Source organism: Zalophus californianus, chromosome 17, assembly GCF_009762305.2.
Source record: "Zalophus californianus isolate mZalCal1 chromosome 17, mZalCal1.pri.v2, whole genome shotgun sequence".
NCBI lineage: Eukaryota > Metazoa > Chordata > Mammalia > Carnivora > Otariidae > Zalophus > Zalophus californianus.
Window position 1 is genome coordinate 32,520,506 of NC_045611.1, and position 15,249 is coordinate 32,535,754.

The following is a 15,249-nucleotide window of genomic DNA, read 5'->3' on the forward strand; positions in this document are numbered from 1 at the left end:
ATGGGGCCTCAGTTTTCCCATCTGGAAACTGGGGATAATAGCATCACTCCGGCGGGATGATAATGAGAATTAAATGAGCTGGTTCAGGGAAAGCCTGTGGACCAGTGCGGACAGGCTCCTAATGGCGTAGTGCCCAAAGTGCCGGTTCAGGGGGGAGGGGGCCATGACCCCCCACCACCAAAATTTGGTCACCTGAGCCTTGCACCTGTCTGCTTGTGTCTGCTCAAAGAGTGTGCCTTTCCTGATTCAGCCAGGAATGCCTGCCTTTTTCTAATGCCTGGCTCTAGAAGGCCAGCACATTCAAGGTGCCCAATTAATAGTATTATGGTTTTTAGTTCTGAGGATGCTCCTTTACCCCTGCTCGAACTCTCCTCTGGAAAGGAGCAAAGCCAAGCCTGGTTACTGAATTCGGAGGGAAAGATGTGATGTGGGCTTCCCGAGTGTGCCACCCCCCACCCCAGTAAATCCCTGTAAATAGCCCAGAGCTTGGACCCGGGCTGCCTCGGCCTGGTCCATGGGCTGTCGTGATGCCCCAAGGCCCCCCACCTATTCCTGCAGGACATGACAGCAGATGAGCAGAGAACAGCCCTTGCCCTCCGATCTTAGATCTTAGAACAATTCCCTCTTGCTTCCCCCATGTGTGTTTGCAACTCTCTTCCCAGCTGAGGACTCATATTTAAGCAGGGCCAAGTGACATTCCATCATTAATACCTAATGCAGTTGTATTGAGTTGTGTAAACATGCCTCCTAGCAGAGGGCCCTGTCCCCCCTCCTTGGCCCCCTCCCCGTTATAATTGTTTTCGCTCCCCTAAACTCAGATGTAATTCAAGCAGGAGAAATCGTGGCTGGGATTACATCTGCAGCCAGGGAATTATTAGTATGACTTTTTGGCGGCGTGACAGTGATGTTTCGACAATCTATACATATTGATTTAGGTCGATAATAAACAATTTGATTAGCCTCCCCATCCATGGGCTGTCATTTCAATCACGGACAGGGGCCCAGCAGAGTGGAAGGCAGGCAGCACACGCAAGTGGCAAGAATTCTCAAAATAAGAAACTCCGTCCTGATTAGAGGCCTGGCTTCAGTGAATTGGACAAGACAGCTCAGCTGCCAAGTTATTAACTCCCTGGGAAAATACTCGGCCGGTCCCCGGGGCCAGCCCGCATATTCTGATGTGGATCGATAAGCAATCTCCGGTGTATATGGAATTCAGACTCGAATCATTTGTCTCTGGCTCCTTTCTCCAAAGGGAGCCCCATGGTCGGACCTGGCCTGCTGCCCCAGCACCCCCCCGCTCCCCCCCCCCACACTCCCCTTTTAACTAATGACCCGCCACGGAGGAGGCCAGAGAGCAGAAATCTCTTCCATCACCGAAAGAGGCTCTCTCAGGTGGGCCTAATGATGGTAATGGCCTCCTTTCAATTTTTTAAAAAACGCCTGCCCCGACATCTTGGGGGTGAATTTGTGTAAGTGATGGGCACGCCCCTGGATGACAAATAGACATATGTCCCAGTAATGGACACCCCCCCACTGTGTGGACACACACACAGTGCCCACACCTGATGGTGATGCTGAAACAGAGCAGGGAAGGGACACTTCTGCCAGGCCTCTCTCGGGGGACAGAAGGGTAGGTTCCACCCAGGGGTCCTGGTGGCCTGGACTGGGGCTGCTTCAGGCGAGAAGAAGTCATGTCAGGGCAGCTCCAGGCTTAGCTGTGAGCTGGTTGCTTGTCGCTCACCAACTGATGGAGCGTCCCGGGCCGCAGAAACACTTAGTGATCTCCAGATGCCTCTTCCTCTGGTTCCGGGTGGAGACTCGACTGGACAGGGCACTGAGGCCCAGGTCCTGCAGGGGACCGCGTGGCCAGTCAGCTACTGGCAGGGACCCCGGTTCTCCCCCACGGTCAGGAAGGCAGCGCGGTTCAGGGGTTAGCCCAGGCGTGGGGGCCGGCCAACCTGAGAGTCGTCTCGGGCGAGCTACTGCACCTCTTCGAACCTCTCCCCACGTAAAATGAAGCCGCTAGCAGCTACCTGGCATGTCCATGGTGAGAATGTATTGAAATCCTGCAGGGAGAGGGTCCAGCACAGTGCTGGGGCATAATACGTGCTGGCTGGTTATTGGTTTCCGCATCCACAGGAAGTGGCGAGCGCAGGGAGGGATGCACATTTTTAGTGACATGTTATAATTGTTATTAATCAGACTCCTCTTTTAAACAAGAAAATCTGAGAAGCCCAACGTGTGACATAGACAAAAGCAGCCGCTCCGCTTAGTGTTGAGGCTGGAGAACCAGGCCCCGCCTGTCCCCTGGCCACGCCCCCTTCCGCCCTCCCACCACCCTGAGGAGCCCTGAGCGCCGAACCAGCCCAGCATCTGCTAGGTCAGTGGAAAGATAATGATACCTGGAGGCGTAAGAATGGGCTCCTGACTCCAGCTCCAAGATACTGGGCCTACTCCTCTCTAGAGGCCTTGGTTTCCCCAGCTGCAAAATGAGGGCAGGTGGAGCAGTCCCTGAGGGTACCTCAGCTTCCAAACTCTGTGCATCTGTAGAGGGAAAATACTAGAACCTGTAGAGTCCCATAAAACTGAAGAGTCATAACACCAATGCCGTGGAGCAGTGGTCTCCAGACCGTGCTTCATGCAGAAGGGCTGTGAGGGCTTCTGGGGTGAGGAGAGGTCAGGGAGCAGGGACCTGAGCCCTCAGCCCCACACGGCGGCCTGGATCTCCACCCACAGAACCTGTGTCCTGAATAAAAGCAAGCAAAGGGCAGTATCAGTTAGAATTGGATTTGGCTGAGAAAGAAAGGCCTAAAATAATAAGACTTACACAAGATCAGACTTCATCTTTCTTTTACATACAAGCTGGAAGTCAGCTCTCCAGGCCTGGTTTAGGGCATGAAGTGCTCAGGGACCTGGTTTCCTTCCAGCTCACAGCTCCACCATCCAGGGTCATGGGATTCACTTGTCTTCACGTTCTAAGATAGCAGCCCACAGATCCATGTTCCAGGAAGTAAAATGGAGGGAGAGCTAAAATAGATTGGGGCAAAAGCTGCATACAAACTCTTTTTTTATTAATAATTTTTTTAATTTTAAATTAGTTTTAGATTTACGGAAAAAAATGCAAAGATAGTACAAAGAGTTCTCAGAGCACCCACATCCAGTTTTCCTATTATTAACTTCTTGCGTAAATATGGTATATTTGTTAAAATGAATGAACCAACATTAATATCAACTGAAGTCCATACTTAATTTATTTCCTTCATTGTTACCTAATGCCCTTTTTCTGTTCCAAGATCTCATCCATGGTACCACTTTACATTTAGTTGTCACATCTCCTTAGGCCCCTCTTGGCTGTGACAAATTCCTCAGACTTCCCTTGTTTTTAATGACCTTGACATTTTTGAGGAGCACTGGTTGGGTATTTTGCAGAATGTCCTTCATTTGGAATCTGTCTGGTGCTTTCGTCCTGATTAAACTGGGGTTAGGGGCTTGGGGAGGAACATCATCCTCATCGCATCATGAGAATATCTTGGTTGTTTCCAGTTTTTAATGATTATCAGTAAAGCTGTTACAAACATTCACATGCAGGTTTATTGTACAACATACCAACTCTTTTTTTTTTTTTAAGCTTGATTGATTTTAGAAAGAGAGAGAGAGCACAGCACAGTGGGGAGGGGCAGAGGGAGAGGGAGAAGGAATCTTAAGCCGATTCTTGGCTGAGCGTGGAACCTGACCCAGGGTTCAATCCCCCGACACTGAGATCATGACCTGAGCTGAAACCAAGAGTCAGATGCTTAACCAACTGCATCATACAGATGCCCCCCTCCCCTTTTAAAGACAGTTCACATAAACTGTTCTGCAAAATTTCACCTATATCCCATAAGTTAGTAGTCACCTGTACATACCTACCTGCAAGGAAGGCTGGTAAATGTAGGCTTTATTCTGTGACCAGCTAAAATGTGAGATTTCTTACCTTGGGAAGAAAGGGGAGGACAACCAGCAGTCTCAGCCAAAGGACTTATTGGAGAAGGAAGGAGGCAGCATGGGGGAAGTACGCGGGGCATGGGCTTCAAATACTCAGCCCCCTGTCCCCAAGAGGATTAAGAAAAGCCTGGCCAACTGTCACTGAGCTATGAAAAAAAAATAACCTTGTGGTAGGGAAAGGTTCAATAACTCACTCATTAAAAAAGATGTATTGTGTTAGGGGCGCCTGGGTGGCTCAGTCAGTTAGGCTACGACTCTTGGTTTCGGCTCAGTCATGATCTCAGGGTCATGGGATCAAGTCCCGCATCAGGTTCCCCACTCAGCAGAGAGTCTGCTTCTCCCTCTGCCCCCCACCCACTCGTGCTCCCTCTCTCTCTCATTCTCAAAAAAATAAATAAATAAAATCCTTAAGAAAAATAAAGATGCTTTAAGCATCTCATGGAACAAAGTGGGAATGGCCCATCGCCCTCCTAAGCTGTAGAGCCCTGTGATAAAGAGTCTAATGACATTTTGTTTGAGAAGAAGGTATGTGATGTCTGAACAGTCCAATAGGACAGGGGGAGAGCCTGCGGACTGTTCTACAAATTCCGAGATCCATGAACCATTCTTTAAGTTTGTTAAGAGGTTTTTTTGTTTGTTTGTTTTTAGGCTTATTTTTTAAATTAATTAATTAATTTATTTATTTTGGTGGGGGGCACAGAGGGAGAAGGAGAGAGAGAAATCCAAGCAGACTCCACACCAAGCACAGACCCCGACGCGGGGCTCAATCTCACAACCCTGAGATCACGACCTGAGCCGAAACCGAGAGTTGGATGCCCAGCCGACTGAGTCACTCAGGTGCCCCAGTTTGGTCAGATGTTTAACTGCAAAGTAGTGATTCTCTTTGAATGGCTGCACGGGACAGCTCTTGGTTTGCCGGGCTGTCCACTGGTGTCCAGTCTTCCTTGGGCCTGAAAACCTGACATTCAGCTTTGTGGGATTGGGAAGTGGCTCCTCGGGAAACAACAGGGTTCCTCCAGCTGCGATTCTGCCTATTGTTTCCCTGGTTCTCCAGGGCTTCCGGGAATTTTCCTGGGGAGTTAGTTTGATGACAATTCTGAGACAAATGGGGATTCCCCCGGAATGGGCTCCAGGTATGGGCAAAGTTTGACTTCGGGTGAAATTCAGCGCTTTGGAACATTTATCTGTTTGTCTTCATTTATAAAGTGTTCCAGTGACGCCAAGTGGTGTTTCTCTTTTAAGGAAGAAGCACGTTCGAATCTTCCTAATTGTCATCTTCAGAACACCTCTGAGGTTTTTTATAAAATCAGAGGATTTTCCTCCAGAAGTCCAGGGCCTGGAGCTAAGGGTGCTTACACGTAGAAAGGTCGAGCACACGGCTGCCCAGGCATTGCTCAGGACTGATGAGCACGGCAGGGAAGCGCAGTTTCTGAAAAGAGTCACGTGCCGCACCATGTTGCATATCAACACAAATCATACAAGTAGAAATTTTATTTACTCTGCCCTTGCTGGGGATCCTGAAACCTCCACTGCGGCCCAACTGTGTCTAGACAGTCCAAAGAACCATCATATGGTATTTCTGACTCTTTGGTCTCTAAGTTAAAGTTTAGTCTCCCTGCCTCCTTTGTGCCCCATAGTAACTCGTGGCTCACAGGACAGTGATAGCCCTCATTTTGTCCTGTTTTGTCTTACTGTGAATTGTGTGCATGTTTGGCTCCCAATGAGATGCAAGCTCATCCAGGGTCTTGGATTTGGTCCCCCTTTACCTTGTCCCGGATGCCCTATCCTTAGCTCCTGGATGTGGTGTGCAGCCCAGAGACCAAGCTTTCCTAGCCACACAATCTGGGACCGGCTGCCAAATTCACCCAAGCCTCAGTTTCCCCTCTGTACAATGGAGCTAACACCCTCTAAGGGGATGCATAGTGCTAAATAAACAGCATAACGTACCCAAAGGCCGTGCACGTGACTGGCCCACAGCGAATGCCCGGGAAGTAATGATTAAAACAAAAACAGAGGCCCACGAGGGTCGGAGGGATGAATTAATGAGCGCATGGTTGTTTCTCTCCAGGGTGGTGCAGGCAGCTCCAAAAAGGCTGGTGTTATGTTAATTTCCATTAATATCCTCAGAGGAGGTGGGGGGCGAAGAAGGCCTGGCGAGCCTTGAAACCCAATCAGATCCCCCTTTTATCTCCTGTGCTGCAGCTTTATTGTAGTGAAATATGTTCGTGCTGGCAGAGGGCAATCACCCTAAGCGGACGACGCAAGAGGCATGAGATGCCCAGAGCGTCCGCCCCGGACGCCCCGCTCCAGGCCGTTATGGTTTATGTATTAAAACCGCCCACAGATGCTATTGTGCACAGGCCTGATGGAGATTTGCCTCGGTTAGGCTGCATTAGACTCAATTTATCTCCCAGCACTCATTGTTGCCATTGATTGATTTTTAAATTAGATGAAGGCAATCAGTAAATACCACCCAATCAAGTTCTAAAAACATACAGGAGATTAGACAATTTAGGGTAATCAATGGAAATATTCCTTGATTTGCTACCACTCAATTTTGACCATAAATTACAACTATAACTTGCGAGTTAGTCAGCTATAAAGCAAGTGGATGTGACACGAAAAACTATAAGAAATGAATTAAGGGGCTGAAGAAGAGCTCCCGATGTTGTCCTATAACGAGGCAAAATGACTCGTCCTTCATGTCGTGCATTTCTGGTTGGGCCTTGTCACCGGGGTTGGGGCAGGACGTGCAGGAGAGCTCAAGATTTGTGTGGCTTTAAAAACAAAACAAAGCAAAACAAAACAAAACAAAACAAAACAAGAGGAGGGGATGTGGAAAATTGGTGCGGGGTGGGGCTAACACGTAACAGTCCTTCTCTCCAACAGAGGAGTTTGCACCATAACTGATCAACCTAATTTTGTGAACGCAAATAATGTCATGCAATTTTAGTCTCAAAACCCCACAGTTTGTTAAAACCCTCACCTATACCTCATGACACTTTCCATGCTAATTGGAAAGTCACACTTCTGTACTGTTATTTCCTACAAAGTCTGAAATGTAACAATAATTAAATGTAATTTTAGACCAGAACTTCATACTGTCCCAAAGCTATATTTGTCTGATTGCATGATCATCTTCCATATTTCCAAGAGAAGCACACTCAGACTGCAAATTTTATTTTTTCCTCTCTCCATGCCATGAGCCTACGCTTTGGAGGAAACGAATTCGCTTTCAGGAGCTCCTGGTTTCAGGGCAAAGGCAAAAATCCTCCAGCGGTCTGCATCCATTCATTCCTCAGTGCAACTGAACAGTGAAAACAGATAGGCTCCTTCACGTTTGCTCATCCTCTATTCCTTTTCCTGGTGCTCTTAGGAGCTTTGTAAAAACCGGCAGTGAATAATCAAACTGTACTACTCTGCCTATACCCAGCAAATCATCTGAGAACTTTCTGAGACATGAGGGTAAGCAGGCCAATTCTTTGACATGGGCATTGGGCAGGATGGGCCTGGGATGAGTCTGTTCTCTCTTGAGGGCAGTAATGGCTTGTGGGGACAGATCTCAGGCCCGGTGGGGCCCACTGACAGTCAAGGGTGTTTGGGTTTGGAGAATGGGCCAGGACGTCATAGGACCCCTGCTGCTCAGAGATTCCCTTGGGACAGCCTTGGGAATTCCAGACGATCGGGGGCCTCCAAGGGCAGGGGGTTCTTTGGAAAAGAGTTGGCTGGGCTGGTGAGGGCAAGTTTAAAGCTAAAATTCTTTTCTGGAAGACTGGGAATTTAATTTTTTTAAAAGACTTTATTTATTTGAGAGAGGGAGAGAGCACAAGCAGGGAGAAGGAGTGGGAGAGGGAGAAGCAGGCTTCCCGCTGAGCACAGACCCCGATGCGGGGCTCCATCCCAGGACCCTGGGATCATGACCTGAGCTGAAGGCAGACGTTTAACCGACTGAGCCACCCAGGCGCCCTTGGGGATTTAATTTTTTAAAATAAATTATCCTGCTCTGATTTTTTAAATTAATACATGCTGACTTTAGAAAATTCAGAAAACTTGGAAAACTATAAGGTAGAAAATTAAAAGCACCTACAATCCCAGTACCCCAAATTGTTGCTATTTTGACACATCTTCCTCCCTATTTCTTTCCAGCTTTTAGCCCATGTATACAAAAATAAAGTTAGCCAGTCTGGTGCCTGCTTTTTTCATTTAAAGTTGCATAAGAGACATCGTTTCATACCATTAAATTTTCCAAATAACTTCACAGATCCAAATTCGCCACGATCGTGGCGATACTCATTGAAGCCTGACTATGACCAAGAATTCATGGGCATTCTGGTAGTCCTCATAAAAGCCCTATGACGTAGGTTGGACTGTCATCACCACCATTTTGCAGATGCTGTGACGGGCTCAGAGAATTTGAGCAATATGCTCCTGGTAGAGCAGCGAAGGTGAGATCTGAACCCCACTGGCCAACTCTGGAGCCTTTGACTCTAACCAGCCACGACGGGAGTTATGCTCTGGGTCCTGCAGACATAGAGAAAGCAGCCCTTTTCAATACCAAAGGGAATCTGAGTTCTGGTCCCGGAGCACTTTTCCGACTGTTCACAACACGTCTGAGTTGCCTGATTTCTTTGATGGGCTTCATTTACTCCAACACCCTCTTGCCTGGGACAACGGCTGACCCATGGCCCATCTCAGACGGGTGACAGCCTTTTTCCCAGGACTGTTAGGAGCGCCAAATGAGGTCTTTTCAGGAAAAGTATTATACACACTGTAGAGCGCAGTACCCAAGCAAAGGGTCCAATCAATCAGCTAACAATGGTGCACGACGATGCTCTAAACCCAAGGTTGCTGATGGCCCGGCTGGGGTCCAGACCGGGCTAGCCGATGGGTTTCCTATGACCTGCATGGTGCTGAAACTTCTTTGAATTAGTGGCTCACGTTTTAAAAATCAGGAAATTTCCAGGGAAGATAATCCAGATTTTTCCCCATTCTCTAGGAAAATCAGGAGATGTGACCACTGGGTCCACCTTCCCACATGGGAATGGAAGAGTAGCCGCGGCCATAGACAGGAAAGTGACGGCTGGGCCACAGCGGGGGTGTGACACACCAACCTGCTTCATGCATTGACATTCGTGCCCGCCTTCTGGGGGAAGCGTGAGTTGACCATCCTCACACTCAATATCTGTGGGAGCTAGAAGGCTGTAAGCCCCGAAGGGGATGGCCGGCCTCTGTTTCCTGCCACTTGAATATAAGCTCTGCAAGGTCCAAAGTCTGTTCTATTGTCTTCTTGCTGCATTCCAGCTGCCTCGAGCTGAGTAGGCACCCAATGAGCATTTGTTGAATGGGTGAAGAAATAAGGAGGAGGCTAAAGAGGTCTGTAAGATGCAGGCAGTTTCCAGAGTGATGCAGGGGAGAAGCGTGATGAACCAAGGGTCTTGGCATCCTAGCAGGTGCATGAACGTACCTATGCACACCAGTCAGGTACACTGGGCAGGCCCGGGTGGAAGGTAAAACTGGCCCGAAGCCAACTGCCCTCCTTGGTCTCCACCACTCGGGAATGAATTTCTCTGAGCCCTCCTGCAGTAGGAGAGAGGGCAGCCAGACTGCAGACAAGGCTTTCCCAAGGCCTGCCAGGGCGGGAATGATTCATCCTTCTTCAAGTCTGTTCTTTATTTTGCAGATTACAAGGCATCCTCTTGCCTTGTCTTTTGAATGCCTCGTCACCACGCTGGGGAATGAGGAGCTCAGGCCGGCAACTTGTCTGATGTCTCCGGATGAATAAAAGGATGGGGCTGAGCCTTCCTCCTGGGTCTCAGCTCTGGTCTGGCCCTCTCTGCCTCCAATATGTGGATCCGTGATGGCGGTGATCTGGCCTCCTAAGAACAAAGGCAACATCCCGCAAGGGAGTGTCTGGGTGCAGGCCCAGAGGCTCTTCCTACCTCCAGCTCTAGAGTCAATGGCTCTGAACAGAACGAGAGCAGCTAGTTCCTCCCAAGGAGATTGGGTGGGTATGGGGGTTCGGGAAGCCCACCGGTTAAAGTTCGGTCTATCTGTGCCTGCTCCTGGCCCCACCCTCCAGCAATTTACTTCCCTCTCTGTGCCTTCGTTTTCCCTACCTGCAAAATGGGGTATGAACAGTACCCACTCCTTGGAGCTGTGAGTGATATCAATATAGCCTGCACACCAAGAGTTAATATTCAGGGAGCACTTATAACGTGACAGGTGCTGTTCTAAGCCTTGGACACGCATTCACAGGGCTTCACACATAGGGAATACCATATGAGCCCTTGTTAAATGAATCACTTCCTTGTATCCCCATCACCTCAGGAACTAGGTTTCCTATTGTCCCCATTTCACAGATGAAAAAACGGAGGCATAAAGATGTGATAAAACTCAGCCAAGATTGCCTAGCTTAAGTAGAGGAGCGGAGTTCCAACCTGGCCAGCAGGGTGGCAGAGCACCCTTTCTCAGCCTCTGTCTACCTCTCATTCCCAAAGTGTTCTGCATCTGGCACCAGGTCAAACTGTGCCAATCAGCCATCTCCGTGGGATCTCAAATGGTGACACATCGGCAGGCGATATTGTGATGGGAGAGGGTGTGAGGGTGTGTTCCAGGCTGCAGGTCTGGCCTCTCCCTGAGGCTGGCCTTCCTGGGTTAGGGGGGTGGGTTCCTCAGAGAGCTGGGAGCTATAGAGGAATTGCCTGGGAGGTGACCAGGAGAAGTGAGCTTTACTTTATCATGGTACGGAACTAAAAGGGCAGACCAATTAATCATGGAAGTTTCTAAAAGTGCTTTTATTTTGCCATTTAGTATGCCAGCAAGATCATTTCCCCTAATGTATACTCCTGGTATTAACACGCCTTAATCCATCACACACGGTATTATGAAATTACTGTGTTTTACTCCCGGGTCCTGCAGAAGATCATTAACCCAGCTCTTCTCTGGGCCATACATCACCAGAGGGATTACCTCATGGGTCCAGAGACCCCTCTCCCTGGGCTCTGCAGTGGGGCTGCCCCAGTCATTTTTCCTCGCCTGGCCTGACAGACAGGCTATTTGCATTAGCGAACAGATGGCTCCTGAGTGAGAACCGACGTCACCTCCCGCTCTGCACCTCTCCTTCCAGTGACCCAGCTTCACAAGGGACTCAGCTGAGAGCGAAGCACCGCTCACCCAAAGCTGCCCTCCCTCTAGCTTTCCCGATGCCCTCAGGCTAGCCGGGGACTTCGTTCTTCTGTCCTTGGGCCATCGGGGATGCTTGCTGTCAGATCTCCCCGTCCAGTGACTCGTTTCCGGGGCACTCTGCTCTGGGATCTGGGGGAGGCAGAGGGTGGCCATGGCATCCCTGCTTTCATCAGGTCAAGGGATCGCCCTGTGTTGTCCGTCCGGATTGCCCCACCCCATTCCCCAGCCCATTCCTTCCCCCCGCCCTCCCATCCCCCTATGCCCCACAATCTACCACAGACTTGAAGCCAAAAAATCTGCGATGTCTTCTCCATGGCTCTCTTGCTCTGACTCACCCTAGTCTCTCTGCCAGCAGCTCTTATTGGCTCTTCCACCAAAAAGCATCCCAAACCCACCATTCCTCTGGTTCTACCGCATCTACCCTAGTCCAAGCCTGGATGATGGCACCTGCCTCTAACTGGCCTCCCTATTTGGACACTCACCTCCCTGCACTGCAGTCCCCACGGAGCAGCCAGAGGGTTCTGGGGGAAGCACAAACTCTTGGGGTTCTAGAACTGACTTATATTTTGACGTGCATGCAACACAGCTGTACATGTAGGAAAATTCCAGATGTTCCCAAGACGTGTGCACCAATACACCCCCTGAATCTATTTTATACCTCAATTTTTAAAAAAAAAATGAGAAAAGAAAATAACACAAATCAGATCGTGTCTGATCTGATCTCACCCCACCGAGAATCTTCCAGTGACATCCTCTTGTGCTTACAGAGGGCTACAGGGCTCCCAATCACGGCCCCAGATGCCCTGCCCTGCTGTCCTACCTGACACCACATCTTGCCAGGACCCCTTGTGCCCACCCTCCAGACCTCCTGTCCTCCTTTCCAGATGTGGAACCCACCGAGCTTGGTCCAGCCTCAGCTGACCTGCCCTTTAAAGCAATCTCCCCTCACCCATCATTTTCATTACCATGGGTTTGTTTTCTTCATGGCACCCACTGCTACCTGAAATCATCTTGCATGTTGGTTATGGTCTACGCTCATTCACATGCAAGCTTCACCAGAGCATGAGGCACAGCTGCCTTGTCCATCCCAGTCCCCTTGGGGCCCTGCCCATCATTTCCTGGCCTTGCCCTGCCCGTCCTCTGCTTAGAGTGATCATATTGTCACATTTGGACTCAGAGGGAAAGATGGGGGGATGGGGATCCTGGGCAACATTGGCCGTGAGAATGGCCTGGGGAAGTAGCCGCCAGAGCCACAGGTGCTGGCTGTCTCTGCACAAGGTGAAATGCAAGGGCCTTTCCAGCTCTAGATTTCATTGAGCTAATGTGTCCCGAGTAACATGACATCCAAACGCTGGGACATGGAGGCATGAGGAAGAGCTAGTCGGGCCGAGGGTAGTTCTGTGTGATTCAAAAGACTTCATGTAGGTCCTGAGCATCATTTAAAAACCCAGGAATTGAGGCTTCTGAAGACACTCATCTACATATGGAAAGAGGAAGAGGGTGGGCCAGGGGCCAGCACCTTCAGCTCTTGTCCATCAGCAGGAGGGAGCAGCAGACATAGCTTCCCCCTGCCATCCTCAGACATATGTGCCGATGCTGGGGCGCTCAGCTGAGCCACGGATGGCCTTGCTCTGGTGGCTGGGGCCTGGGTCTATGATGTGCAGGGGTGAGGCCTGGGAGAACGTGTGAGCATGAGCCTCTGGCCACCAACACAGAAATGCCTCAGCTGGTGGCATCGGGGCACACTGGGCCCCAGGAACTTGGCACAGGCATTCCAGGCCTTAGTTCAGGTCTCTCGAAAGGCAGATCCTCGCTGGATACAGTAGTTTCTCAGGGGGCTGATCCCAGGAAACGAGCAGGTAGTGGAGAAAGTGAGTCGGGGAAGGAAGGAAAGTCAACACAGGGTTTGTCAATGAATAGGGATGGCCGTGGGCAAGGGGCTCAACCCCACTGGGGCTCTGTAAGGAACTGTATAGAAGATACCTTGGAATAATTACCTGGATGACAGGGGGCGGGGCCATTTAGCCACTCACTCTCATCCCCATTTGCCAGAAGTGACTCCAGTGCACACACACAGACACACACACTCACACACACACACACACACACACTCACACGCACACGTACTCTGCCTGGTTGCACTGGCACTTGCTCAAGCCAGCTCCCTTGGTGCCTGAGAAAAGAGAAAGAGAAAGAGGTAGCTGCTTGGGGCGGGATGCTGCCTGCCTACCAGGGGCTGTGTGCCATGCAGGTCAACTCAGGTGAGCCAGCGGGATACAGGACAGGGCACCACCAACATCTGCTGGGGAGACAGCCTTGGGGACTGTCACGTGGCACCTCACATTGTGGGTCACTACTCAGCTCCTTGTGTCCTCCAAGAGGACACATTTCACCAGGGCTGTGGGCCGTTGACAGCAGCAAGGCCAAGTGCTCCCTGCCCCCTGCCCCTGCCAGGCCTCATCATCACCCCTTTCAAGGCCCACGGTTACAGCTCAGGGATTGGGGGAATCCAGCCTTAAGTAACAAACTTCATTACTTACTACACCTGCCAAAGGGCATGTTGTCTCATTTCATCCTCAGAGAAACCCTGAACAGCAGATACCATGAGTCCCCCACTTTAACATGAAGTAAGTAAGACATCAGAGAGCACGCTCAGTTTGTCTGAATCCGAAGCACGGGCTCTCAGCAGCTGTGGAGAATGTTCCCCGGCAGGAGGACCTCACAAACCACAGCAAGTGGACCAGGCCAGGAGCCCAAGGCCTCTGCCCCATCAAACTCACTGACCTGAGTTTAATTACATGAGCACCTCAACTCCCCATGGGCCATATCAGCACCGATCTGAGCCCCACAGAGGGTTAATGCCAGAGTTGCACATCACCCTTACCTTCTAGAAGGCAAGCCCCTGGTCAGAAGGAGAGCGGGGAGAGCAATGGGCCCTGGGCAGCTGCTCTGACAGAGGGGCACAGCCAGGCCATGGCATGCCAAGCCCATGGACATGCCACCGGGCGCAAGTCAGGACCTCATTGCTCTCTCGCCCTGGAACTTGGCCGGGCATGTCAGAACCACACGAAGCTTGGCCTTCTCCCTCCTCCCAGGGCTGGAGCTGAGTGAGATAGATGGGGGTCATTACCATGGTTCTCTTTTCTACATCTTGGCCCCTGCGGACTCCCTTCTTGGGAAGGAGCAGGGTCTCAGGAAATGCCAGAAGAGGCAACTATGAAGAGCTGGCATCCACCAGTAGGCCGGCAAAGTGACATAATGATAGGTGGCTTTATCATTAGCTCCTTGCACAGATAGTAGGTTTGGTTGCTTTCCCAAAACAGCAAGGAAATGCTTGCTCACAGATTCATGGTCAAAGCCCCAAGCGTTCCAGACAAATCTGGGGGAAGTCGGAAACCACAAGATGGTCAACGGGGCTTATCAATAATTCCAGATTGCATTGTTTTTGGAAGAAAGGACATGGATGTGGGCTCTGGACTTGGGAACACCAGCACCAAAATGGCCTGGTTCGTCGGGGTTGGAGAAACCAACAAAGGAGCATGTGGTAAGAGCGGCACTGGCTGGGGATGGGAGACAATGTGGGCTCACCTTCTGGGATTCCCATGAATGCAGCAGGTGAGCTGTGGCTTGAGTGGTGGAGGAGCAACTCTGGGAGAGCAGCCAAGAAGCCAACGATCTTGCTGGACCCCATCCTAAACTCTCCAAGTGACTGAGCCCCATTTCCTTGTCTCTCTTGGCCTCGGCTTCCTCCCTATGTATAGGAAGCTAGCTGTAAAGGGAAGCATCACCTATAGGGCACGACTAGGGATGAAGGCACTCATGTCCCTCAGGTGCTATTTGAAAAAAGGAATGTTTTACCCCCCACAGGTGCCCAAACTCATTGTTTTCTGGCCAAAGAAATAGACATCCCTTACAGTGTTGTGCAAGGCATCTGGGAGCCACGGAGGCCACTCCTGATGTCTTGTCAGTAACCCAGCTCAGCGGCAGGGAATGGAACTCAGGTACTTTCCTGGCCTGGGACCCGGAGCTCACATTTAACCCCTTGGGTTCCTCAGAGACAAAACGAAAGCCAAACTCCAG